Raw genomic sequence first — 12241 nt, 5'->3', positions numbered from 1 at the left:
TGGTCTTGAAATGGGACTACTACCAAATTAAAATGTGTAGGCATATCTCATTGTAGATGACAAGTCTCTATTTTTTATTAAAGGAGGTTAAATTTGTTATCATATATATTTGCCTACTAATAAAACAACTAAAACATGGAGTTTCTTTTCATGCCGAACATGGATTTAGTGGGTCTCTGTGCCATTTGTTACCCAGCCGACGAACCAAGAAAGAAAGGAGGGGGATAGACAGTCTTCGCTCGCTCCGCCCCCTGCCTTCTGATCCCTATATCTCCATATATGCACAACAAAGGCATGTTTTTTTCTTAGGTTTCTTATATTTTCCCTCATTTTTGCAGGAAAACTATGCATGGCCATGTTTTCCTTCTCATCATGATAACCATGTTTCCGAACTTGCTAAAAAAATACAACCATGCCAACTTTACTTTCTCATCATAGTGCCCATATTTTCAAACTGAGCATATTCATATTATGCAAAGTTTCCTTTTCCCAGACTATTATTTAACAATGTAATAAACATGTTTAAAAAATAGCATGCTTTAGTTGAAGGTTCTTGTAGCATGAAACTATTTTCATCGACAACATGTCTTCAGTAGGTCTCTGCGCCATTTGACGCAACGGGTCAACTAGTATGATAAAAGATAGACCCGGGGGCCATAGATTTCACTAGTGGCTTCTTTCAAGAGAGCATAAGTATTACGGTAGGTGAACAAATTACTGTCGAGCAATTGATAGAAAAGTGCATAATTATGAGAATATCTAGGCATGATCATGTATATAGGCATCACGTCCGCGACAAGTAGACCAAAATGTTTGAGAACATCAAAAGTGTGAAACAATTGCTTGGCTTGTCATCGGGGTTGCGTAGATTTAAGTATTTTGTGTGATGAAGATAGAGTATAGCCAGACTATATGATTTTGTAGGGGCAGCTTTCTTTGGCCATGTTATTTTGAGAAGACATGATTGCTTTGTTAGTATGCTTGAAGTATTATTATTTTCATGTAAATATTAAACTTTTTTCTTGAATCTTTCGGATCTGAACATTCATGCCACAGTAAAGAAAATTACATTGATAAATATGTTAGGTAGCGTTCCACATCAAAAATTCTGTTTTTAACATTTACCTACTCGAGGACGAGTAAGAATTAAGCTTGGGGATGCTCGATATGTCTCCAACGTATCTATAATTTTTGATTGTTCCATGCTATTATATTATCTATCTAGGATGTTTTATATGCATTTATATGCTATTTTATAAGATTTTGGGGACTAACCTATTAACCTAGAGCGCAGTGCTAGTTTCTGCTTTTTTTCTTGTTTTTAAGTACCGTAGAAAAGGAAAATCAAACGGAGTGCAATTGACCTGAAATTTCACGGAGATTATTTTTGGACCAAAAGAAGCCCACGGAGTATCGGAGATGGGTCAGAAGAGTCCCGAGGCACCCATGAGGGTGGGGGCGCGCCCCCTATCTCGTGGCCGCCTCGGGGACCCCCCTGACTTGTTCCAGACTCCAGCACCTCTTATATATACCCAAACTTCCAGAACATAACCTAGATCGGGAGTTCCGCCGCCGCAAGCCTCTGTAGCCACCAAAAACCAATCTAGACCCGTTCTGGCACCCTTTCGGAGGGGAGATCCCTCTCCGGTGACCATATTCATCATCCCGACGCTTTCCATGACGAGGATGGAGTAGTCCACCCTCGGGGCTGAGGGTATGTACCATTAGCTATGTGTTTGATCTCTCTCTCTCTCTCGTGTTCTTGATTCGGCACGATCTTGATGTACCGCAAGCTTTGCTATTATACTTGGATCTTATGATGTTTCTCCCCCTCTACTCTCTTGTGATGGATTGAGTTTTCCCTTTGAAGTTATCTTATCGGATTGAGTCTTTAAGGATTTAAGAACACTTGATGTATGTCTTGCATGTGCTTATCTGTGGTGACAATGGGATATTCACATGATCTACTTGATGTACGTTTTGGTGATCAACTTGCGGGTTCCATGACCTCGCGAACTTATGCATAGGGGTTGGCACACCTTTTCGTCTTGACTCTCCGGTAGAAACTTTGGGGCACTCTTTGAAGTTCTTTGTGTTGGTTGAATAGATGAATCTGAGATTGTGTGATGCATATCGTATAAACATACCCACGGATACTTGAGGTGACATTGGAGTATCCAGGTGACATTAGGGTTTTGGTTGATTTGTATCTTAAGGTGTTATTCTAGTACGAACTCTAGGATAGATTGAACGGAAATAATAGCTTCGTGTTATTTTACTACCGACTCTTCAATAGATTGATCAGAAAGGATAACTTTGAGGTGGTTTTGTACCCTACAATAATCTCTTCGTTTGTTCTTCGATATTAGTGACTTTGGAGTGACTCTTTGTTGCATGTTGAGGGATAGTTATATGATCCAATTATGTTATTATTGTTTAGAGAACTTGCACTAGTGAAAGTATGAACCCTAGGCCTTGTTTCAACGCATTGCAATACCGTTTTCGCTCATTTTTATCATTAGTTACCTTACTGTTTTTATATTTTCAGATTACAAAAACACATATCTACCATCCTTGTCGCACTTGTATCACCGTCTCTTCGCCGAACTAGTGCACCTATACAATTTACCATTCTATTGGGTGTGTTGGGGACACAAGAGACTCTTTGTTATTTGGTTGCAGGGTTGTTTGAGAGAGACCATCTTCATCCTATGCCTCCCATGGATTGATAAACCTTAGGTCATCCACTTGAGGGAAATTTGCTACTGTCCTACAAACCTCTGCAATTGGACGCCAAACAACGTCTACAAGAAGAAGGTTGTGTAGTAGACATCACCCTACCGGAGCCACGAGGGTTGCGACATGCTCCGGTTTGTAAAAGGCTTGTAATATAGTTTCGCCCAAATTGGATAATTATATGTACCATGTAGTGACACCATGCGAAGTTTCATGATTTCCTGGTGAGTTTTGGATTTACAGACATTTAAAAACCGAGATTTGCTATGTTTGTGGCCAAGCCAGGACGGCGAGACGGTTGAATCCGATCCATTCATTCCCTGGGACCTAAACATGCACCCCAAGGAAACATGTACTTTTTTCTAGCCATTTTGATGCACTGGAGCATGTATTTGTAGTTCGGATTTGAATGATGGACATTAAATGCCTAGAAAACTCAATTAATGAATAAAAAAGGTCAAACAAACCTTGAATAATTTCAAAGTTCAGCATGAATCTCCAGTTGTTCTGTGTCGCGTGTAGAAGGAAATACGAGGCTAGAAGAGGGAGTGATTATCGTTTGGCCCACAAGGGGACACATTTCCCTATTGAAACCACGAGGGTTCTTGCGACAGGCTCCGGTTTGTAAGAGGTTTGTAATAAAGCTTGGCCCAAAATGGCAATGTTTTTACCACGGCATATATGTGCCATGACGTGACACCATGCCACCTTCGATGACTTTCTGGTGAGTATAGGATTTATGGGGACTTAGAAACCAAGATTCGAAATGTTTGAGGACGAGCCAAGACACCGGTACAGTTGTAATTTGTTCCCATTCCTGGCATGAGACCTAAACATGCACCCAATGACACATGTATAATTTTTCTAGCCATTTTGGTGAACTGGAGCATGCATTTGTTGTTTAGACTTGAATTATGGACATTAAATGCCTAGGAAACTCAATTAGTGTATAAAAAGGCAAACAAACCCTAAATAAGTTTAAATTTTAGCACGGATATCCTGTCGTTCCATGTTGCCTGTGGAAGAAAATACAAGGCGAAAAGAGGCAATGATTACATTTCACCCAAAGGGGAACACGTTTCCCTACCAAAACCACGAGGGTTCTTTGAGAGAAGCTCCAGTTTTTGTAAGAGGTTTGTAATAAAGCTTGGCCCAGATTGGACAATGTTTTTAGCACGACATATCTGTGCCATGACGTGACACCATGCCACCTTTGATGACTTTCTGGTGAGTTTAGGATTTATGAGGACTTAAAAACCGGGATTCGAAATGTTTCAGGACGAGCCATGACACCAGTACGGTTGTAATTCGTTCCCATTCCTGGCATGGGACCCAAACATGCACCCAAGGACACATGTATAATTTTTCAATCCATTTTGGTGAACTGGAGCATGTATTTGTAGTTCAGATTTGAATTATGGACATTAAATGCCTAGGAAACTCAATTAGTGTATAAAAAGGCCAAATGAATCCAGAATAAATTTAAATTTCAGCACGAATATCCTGTCATTCCATGTTGCCTGTAGAAGAAAATACAAGGTGAAAAGAGGCAGTGATTACGTTTCGCCCACAAGGGGGACACGTTTCCCTATCGGAACCACGAAGCTTCTTTGAGAGAAACTCCGGTTTGTAAGAGGCTTATAATAAAACTTGCGCTACAATGGATGAAAAAAATTCCTCGACATATAAGCGCGATGTCCTGACAACATGGCAGGTTTCATGATTTTCAGCTTAGTTGTAAGTGCATCTAGTGCCGCTTAGTGATTTTGGTGTATTGAAGACTTATAGGTTAAGGGACTAATGTGTTTGTGAGTGTACACATGTCTATAAGTCTATGAGGAGTTTGATATTTACAGAGAAAGTCAACCCCTAAAAATGAAGTTCTTCGACTGAAGACTTTGGATTTCTGAATACTTTCTGAAGACTTTGAAAGTGAAGAAATTGGTGTGACCTTGAAGACTTGGTATTCATTCGAGGAACATGAAGCGTGAAGACTTTTGTTTTCGTAGTTTCATTTTCTCTTTCTTGAGTCATAGGAAACACCATACTATTAAAGGGGGTCGAGGAAATACTAAGGAAAATTTTCCATGTGATGCTCAACTCAAAATCCTACACCTACCAATCCCTTCGAGTGAAGCCATTAGAAATCTCATACAGTCCAGTCATATTCTTCAATGACAGAGACGAAGTTCTTCTGGTCTCTGAGGAATTTGTTCTGACTGAGGAGTTAGGAATTCGCCAGTGCGGATTGCCTACACAGTGAGGAACATGATAGCCCTGAGGATTTTGCTACTCAAAATTCCGACCGTTGCTGTGCTATGCGCCAGTTGTCCCAAAATATCTATCCATCTAACGGTCATATCATTGAAGGGCATTTATGTCTTATCACGTCGGGCTGCTCCTAGGCTATAAATAGCCACCCCCTACAACCAATAGCTGGTTGGCTGCTCCGAGAGAAACTGACACTTGTCATTTGAGAGCAACCCATCCTCTGAGGACTTTGAGCGAAAATCATTGAGTGAGGAAAAACCCAAAACCCAAACACCTACAAACCCCAAGTGATTGAGCATCACTGAAGAGATTGATCCTGCGTGGATCCGACGCTTGTTACCTTTAAAGACTGTGCTTCTTCCAGACGGTTAGGCGTCATGGTCTAGAGCATCCAAAAGGAATTGTGGATCGCTAAGTGACCAAGTTTGTGAAGGTTTGGAAGTCGCCTGAAGACTTACCACGAGTGATTGGGTGAGGTTTGTGTGACCTTAGCTCAAGGAGAATACGGTGAGGACTAGGTGTCCTGAGCTGCGTGTTCAGGACTGGGTGTCCGGGACTAGGTGTCCTCGAGTTTAAATACTCAGCCGCTCCAACCAGACGTACAACTGAGACAGCAGTTGGAACTGGTCTACCAAATCATTGTCTTCACCAAGCTTACTGGTTCTATTTTTTCAACTCTTTCATTTCCTCATAACTGTGTTGTGTGCCTGTTCATATCTATGTTTGAAGACTTTGACTGAACACTTTCGCAATTTCCTCAGTTCAATTTCTTCAGTCTGTTTGTCTTCATCCTGTGTTATCCTGTGCTTACGCTTCCTGTACTCTGTGCCTGTCTTCATTTCATCATGATGACTATGCTTGTATTCTGTTATGTTTACTTTTGAGTACTTATTCCGCTGCTAGTAGTTCTTCGCTAAGAAATTTCCTCACTGGCAAATTCCTGAGTGAAGAATTTCATAAAAATCGCCTATTCACCCCCCTCTAGTCGATATAACACACTTTTAATTGGTATCAGAGCAAGGTACTCCCTTGTTCTGTGTGATTTTGGTTTAACCGCTTGGAGTTTTAGTTATGTCGACCGCAGGTATGATCAAGTTCTCTGCTGGATGTCCTACCTTCGATGGGACGGACTACCCCTACTGGAAGAATAAGATGCGAATGCATCTTGAGGCAATTGATAACGATCTCTGGTATGTTGTTGAAAATGGTGTTCCCTCAGTCACACCTTCTCTGAATGCTGCTGATGTGAAGAGATTCAAGCAGCTCGACTCTCAAGCGAAGAATATCATATGTGGCCATCTGAGCAAAGGACAGTATGGCAGAGTGAGTGCTTTGGAGACAGCGAAGCTTATCTGGGTCAGGTTGTCTAAAGTGAATGAAGGAGTCTCAACACAGCGTGACTCTCGAGTTGATGTTCTTCGCAATCTCTTCAACCGCTTCAAAAGACTTGACAATGAAAATGTTCAACAAACCTTCGATCGCCTCACTGACATCTCAAATGAGCTTCAAGCACTTGGTGCCACTGACATCACCGACCATGAGGTGGTGAAGAAATTGCTGAGATCGCTTGATTCCTCATTTGACACTCTGGCATTGATGATACAAGAATGTGCTGATTACAAGTCACTTGATTCCGCTGATATTCTCGAGGCTAAATACTCATGAGTTCCAACTTGCTGAAAAAAGAGATCTCTATGGTTCGAGCTATGGCAGATCACGCGCACTGAAGGCCAAGGCGGTATCTGAGTCCGAAGATGAAGACTCTGGTAGCAGCCTTGGTGATCCTGAAGAACTAAGCCATGATCTAGGTCTGCGCGTGAAGAAGTTCCAAAAGTTCTCAAGACGTGGTCTCCTTGGAAGACCCTCAAGGAGCAATGATTCCTCATCCAGTGACTACAAGAGGAGGCTCTGTCACAAATGCAAGAAACCTGGACATTACATTCAAGATTGTCCTCAGTGGGAAAAGGAATCAAAGAAGAAGAAATACAAAGATTATAGTTCTGATGATGCGAAGAAAAAGAAGAAATCCACAAAATCTTCATCATCAAAATCCTCAAAGTCTTCATATCACAAGAATAGAAGCTCCAAGAAGGCTAGGGCATTCACTGGCAAGGAAATGGACTCTGAGGCTGAATCTGAAGAAAATGAGGAAGAGGAGTCATCTAAGGAGTCTGAATCCGGAGTGGCGAGCCTAGCTCTCGCTACTGCATTCGTCAGCAAGTCTATCTTCAACACTGAAGAAAATGACCTCACCAACAAGGCTGATGAAGGCAATGATGACTACACTCCCACCTATTGCTTCATGTCAAAGGGTGCCAAGGTACTCAAATATACCTCCTCTGAATCAAGTGAGAATGAATCTGATAAAAACCTTAAGCCCAGCTATTCTAAACTTGCTAAGATTGTTGTAAAACAACAAAGGGCTCTTGAAAAGGTTCAAAATATGCTAGACAAAAGTGATGATATGTTGGGTGAAGAAATGGATCACACTAAAGCCTTGACTGAAAATCTTCAGAGGCTTCAGACTAGGTTTGACAATCTTCAAGGTCATCATAACACTCTCTTATCCAATCATGAGAAGCTTTCTTATGAATTTCTTCAAAGAAAGCAAGACCTTGAGAAGCTAAGAGTGAGTTATGAAGATCTTCAGAAGGAGCGTGATTCATTACTTTCTCAACAAATCAGCGCATCTCAGGATGAATTTGTTCCTCCTTGTTTGAAATGCATTGAATGTGAATCTGCCAGTTCTTCACCTGAATGTTCAAATGCTGCTAATGTTTCAAATTCTTCACATGCCTCTGCTATCACTAATTCCTCATCTGAGGACATTGCTAGTATCACTGATGATGCAGGGCTAAAGGAATTGTACATGACAGGCATGTACAAAAGCCTCAAAGGGCATCAGACTCTTTGTGATGTGCTTAAAAAGCAGATCCTCAACAGGAACCCTAGGAAAGAGGGTATTGCTTTTGAGAGAAAACTCAATGCTGATGGTACATATTGGAAGCCTGAGCCGTACCCCAAAACTACATGGGTTGCTGCAAAGGGACCTCCAGTTGATCCATCTAACCTATCTGGATATGCATGTGAATCTCCTCATTTTGATGATGAGTCATTTGACTCCAACTACAAACTGTTCAAAAATCAGAGTGGTGAAGTATTTGCTAGATATGTTGGCACTAACTGCAGGAACGGTCCCCCTATGAAGAAAATCTAGGTTCCCAAAAGATGCCTTGAAAATCTTCAGGTGAATGTCATCATGACACCACCTGTGAAGAATAGGAACCCCAGATCAAATTCTTCATATCGATCCAAGCCGTCATACGGACCAAACTCCTCACATGGATCATATTCCTCAAAAGGATCAAAGTCCTCAAATGAACATCATCGTGCTAACCCGTCTATTTCGCAGGGAAGATCTAAGGATTATGGATATGTGCATTATTCTTCAAATTATTATGTCCACAAGTCCTCGAAGAATTTCTCTGCTTACTCTTATGCTTATTCTAACCCCTCTTATGTGAAATGAAATGGACTGGCTTCTATGCCATCCTTCTCGTATGGAGCACGTAGAATGATGAACTCTTTGCCACCCCTTTAGATGTGGGTGGTGAAGAAAAAGAACTAATCTCTTCTGCAGGGTCAGGTCTCCAGACGTACGTAATCATCTGAAGAAGTTGCTGGAGACCTGAGCATGCCTGATAGGACGCAGGCTAACCATGAAGAAATGAACTTTCATTTCTCACATCCTCACACTACTTTATCTGTTCTGTTGCTTGATGAAATTGATCTGATGAATTGATGTCGTATTCTTCACTGATGAAGTATATGAGTTTGTAAGCTGCACTAATTCATCTGCAGGATGATCAACCCAAAGCCACTGAGTGGGTCCTCGATAGTGGATGTACAAATCACATGACTGGTGACAAGAATCTATTGATGGATGCTCCATTATCTCCGTCGCATCTGAAGCATATCATCTTTGCTGACAAAGGCAAAAGTCAGGTATTGGGTCTAGGTAAGGTTGCGATCACAAAGGATTGACACATGGACAAAGTCATGCTTGTTGAGTCCTTAGGATACAACCTTATGTCTGTCTCAATGCTTTGTGATCTTGATATGGTTGTTGTCTTTGGCAAATACCGTTGTGTTGTGGTTATGGAAGCTGACAATTCCAAAGTCTTCGAAGGCTTTAGGAGAGGAGACCTGTATATTGTTGATTTCTCTACAGGACCACAACCAACCGTGTGCCTACTTGCAAAAGCTTCAGAAGGCTGGCTCTGGCATCGACGACTCGGTCATGCAGTCATGAGGAATTTGCACACGCTTGCGAAGAAGAAGCATGTCATTGGCATCAAGAATGTCAAATTCCTCAAGGATCACCTATGTGGAGCCTGTGAAGCTGGGAAGATGACAAAGGCCAAGCATCCAGCGAAGACTAGCATGACCACTACTCGCCCATTTGAATTGCTTCACATGGATCTCTTCGGTCCTAATCATTATTCTGCTATTTCAAATGAAGCATCTCAATATGGCTTTCTTATTGTTGATGATTACTCTCGTTATACACGGGTACACCTTGTTACTTACAAATATGAAGTGCAGGAAGTCTTCAAATGATTTTCCTCGAGGGATTCAACCAACTTTGGTGTGAAGATCAAGCACATCAGAAGTGACAATGGCACTAAGTTCAAGAATTCTGATCTCGATGACTATCTTGATGAACTTGGTATTACTCATGAGTTATCTGCTCCTTATACTCCTCAGCAGAACGGTGTCATGGAGCGCAAGAACAGGACTCTTGCTGAGATGGCTCGCACTATGCTTGATGAATACAAAACGCCTCGCCGTTTCTGGACTGAGGCAATTGATACTGCGTGCCACATCGTCAACAGAGTATATCTTCACAAATTCTCCAAGAAGATTGCCTATGAACTCCTCACTGAAAAGAAACCCAATGTAAGTTATTTCAAAGTCTTCGGTGCTAAATGTTGGATTAGAGATCCTCATCACAACTCAAAATTTGCACCGAAAGCACATGAAGGTTTTATGCTTGGTTACGGAAAGGACTCGCACACCTACATAGTCTTCAACAACGTTCTTCACAAGGTTGTTGAAACTGTAGATGTGCGGTTTGATGAAACTAATGGCTCGCAAAGAGAGCACCTACCTACTGTGATAGATGAACCAACACCTGAGGAAACTATCAAGTTAAAGGCTACTGAGGATGTCATTCCTATTGAAGAATTTGCTGAAGAATTCATTCCAGAACATGAAGAACGTCGAGCTAATGCACCTGAAGAAAATACTGAAGAAAATGGTGCTGAAGAAAATGCTGATCAAATTCTTCAACGACAACCAACTCATCCTCGCATTGCAAAAGAAGTGCAAGTTGAAAAGATCATCAATGACATCAAAGCGCCATGTCCTCTCACACGCTTAAAAGCTTCACATTTATCTAACTTTTGTGGGCACTATGCTTTTGTCTCTATTACAGAGCCCACTAAGGTGGATGAAGCATTTCTGGAGCCTGAGTGGATTCAGGCCATGCAAGAAGAATTACATCAATTCAAGCTCAACAATGTCTGGGAACTGGTCAAACACCCAGATCCTCGCAAGCACAATATCATTGGCACAAAGTGGATCTACCGCAACAAGCAAGATGAAAATGGCCTTGTGGTGAGGAATAAGCCACAACTTGTAGCTCAAGGCTACACACAGGTTGAAGGAATTGATTTTGATGAAACTTTTGCACCTATTGCTAGACTTGAGGCTATTCACATATTACTTGCTTATGCTAACCATCATGATATCACTTTATATCAAATGGATGTGAAAAGTGCATTCCTCAATGGTAAGCTTGAGGAAGAAGTATATGTTGCTCAACCCCCAGGTTTTGAAGATCCAAAGAATCCTAACAAAGTCTTCAGACTCAACAAGGCCCTCTATGGCCTCAAGCAGGCCCCACGGGTGTGGTATGATACCTTGAAGGAATTCCTCATGAAGAAAGGCTTCAAACCTGGTTCACTCGACCCTACTCTTTTCACTAAATCTTATGATGGTGAATTGTTTATGTGCCAAATATATGTTGATGATATTATCTTTGTCTGTACTGACCAACGTTATAGTGATGAATTTGCCTATATGATGAGTGAAGAATATCAAATGTCTATGATGGGAGAATTGAAATTCTTCTTAGGTCTTAAAATTCGTCAACAACGCAATGGCATATTCATATCTCAGGAGAAATACCTTAAGGATGTACCGAGGAAATACGGCATGCAAGATTGCAAATGCATCAAAATTCCTATGCCCACAAATGGCCATCTATGCACTGATGAAAATGGTATTGACTTCGATCATAAGGTATACCGCTCCATGATTGGTTCTTTATTGTACTTATGTGCATCTAGGCCAGATATAATTCTTAGTGTTTGCATGTGTGCCCGATTTCAAGCTACACCGAAGGAATCACACCATAAGGCTGTGAAGCATATTCTTCGATATCTAGGTCACACACCAACACCTGGATTATGGTACCCCAAGGGCTCGGCTTTTGATCTCATTGGATATTCTGACTCTGACTATGCTGGTGATTGTGTGGACCGCAAGTCAACATTTGGTACATGTCATTTCCTCAGACGATCTTTGGTCTGTTGGTCCTTGAAGAAAGAGAACTGCGTATCACTATCTACTGCTGAAGCTGAGAACATTGCCGCTGGTTCTTGCTGTGCTCAATTGCTATGGATGAAGCAAACTCTCAGGGACTACGGCGTCAACATTAAAAATGTGCCTCTCTTCTGTGACAATGAGAGTGCCATCAAGATTGCTCACAACCCAGTTCAGCATTCGAAGACCAAGCACATTCAGATTCGTCATCATTTTCTTCGTGATCATGTGTTGAAGGGCGACATTTCTATTGAGTATGTGAAGACTGAAGAACAGCTAGCCGATATCTTCACAAAGCCCTTGGATGAGAAGAGATTTAGCAAGTTGCGGTGTGAGCTAAATATCCTAGAATCTTCGAATGTTCTTTGATAAGGACACTCATCCTAACACTTATGAAAAATTGATGACTTAGATGTGCAACACATGAAGAAACGTTTTCTTCAATCAATGAAGAATAACACTCTTAGTGTGAAGAAATTAACGAAGAATTTGATTCTCAGAACCCTATGATAATTGTACGCGGTGTCTGAAATCATCATTCTTATACGGTGGGTCACGCCACCAC

This window comes from Triticum dicoccoides, chromosome 1A, assembly GCF_002162155.2.
Source record: "Triticum dicoccoides isolate Atlit2015 ecotype Zavitan chromosome 1A, WEW_v2.0, whole genome shotgun sequence".
NCBI lineage: Eukaryota > Viridiplantae > Streptophyta > Magnoliopsida > Poales > Poaceae > Triticum > Triticum dicoccoides.
The sequence above is the reverse complement of the archived record's forward strand: the minus strand, read 5'-3'. Positions refer to the sequence as shown.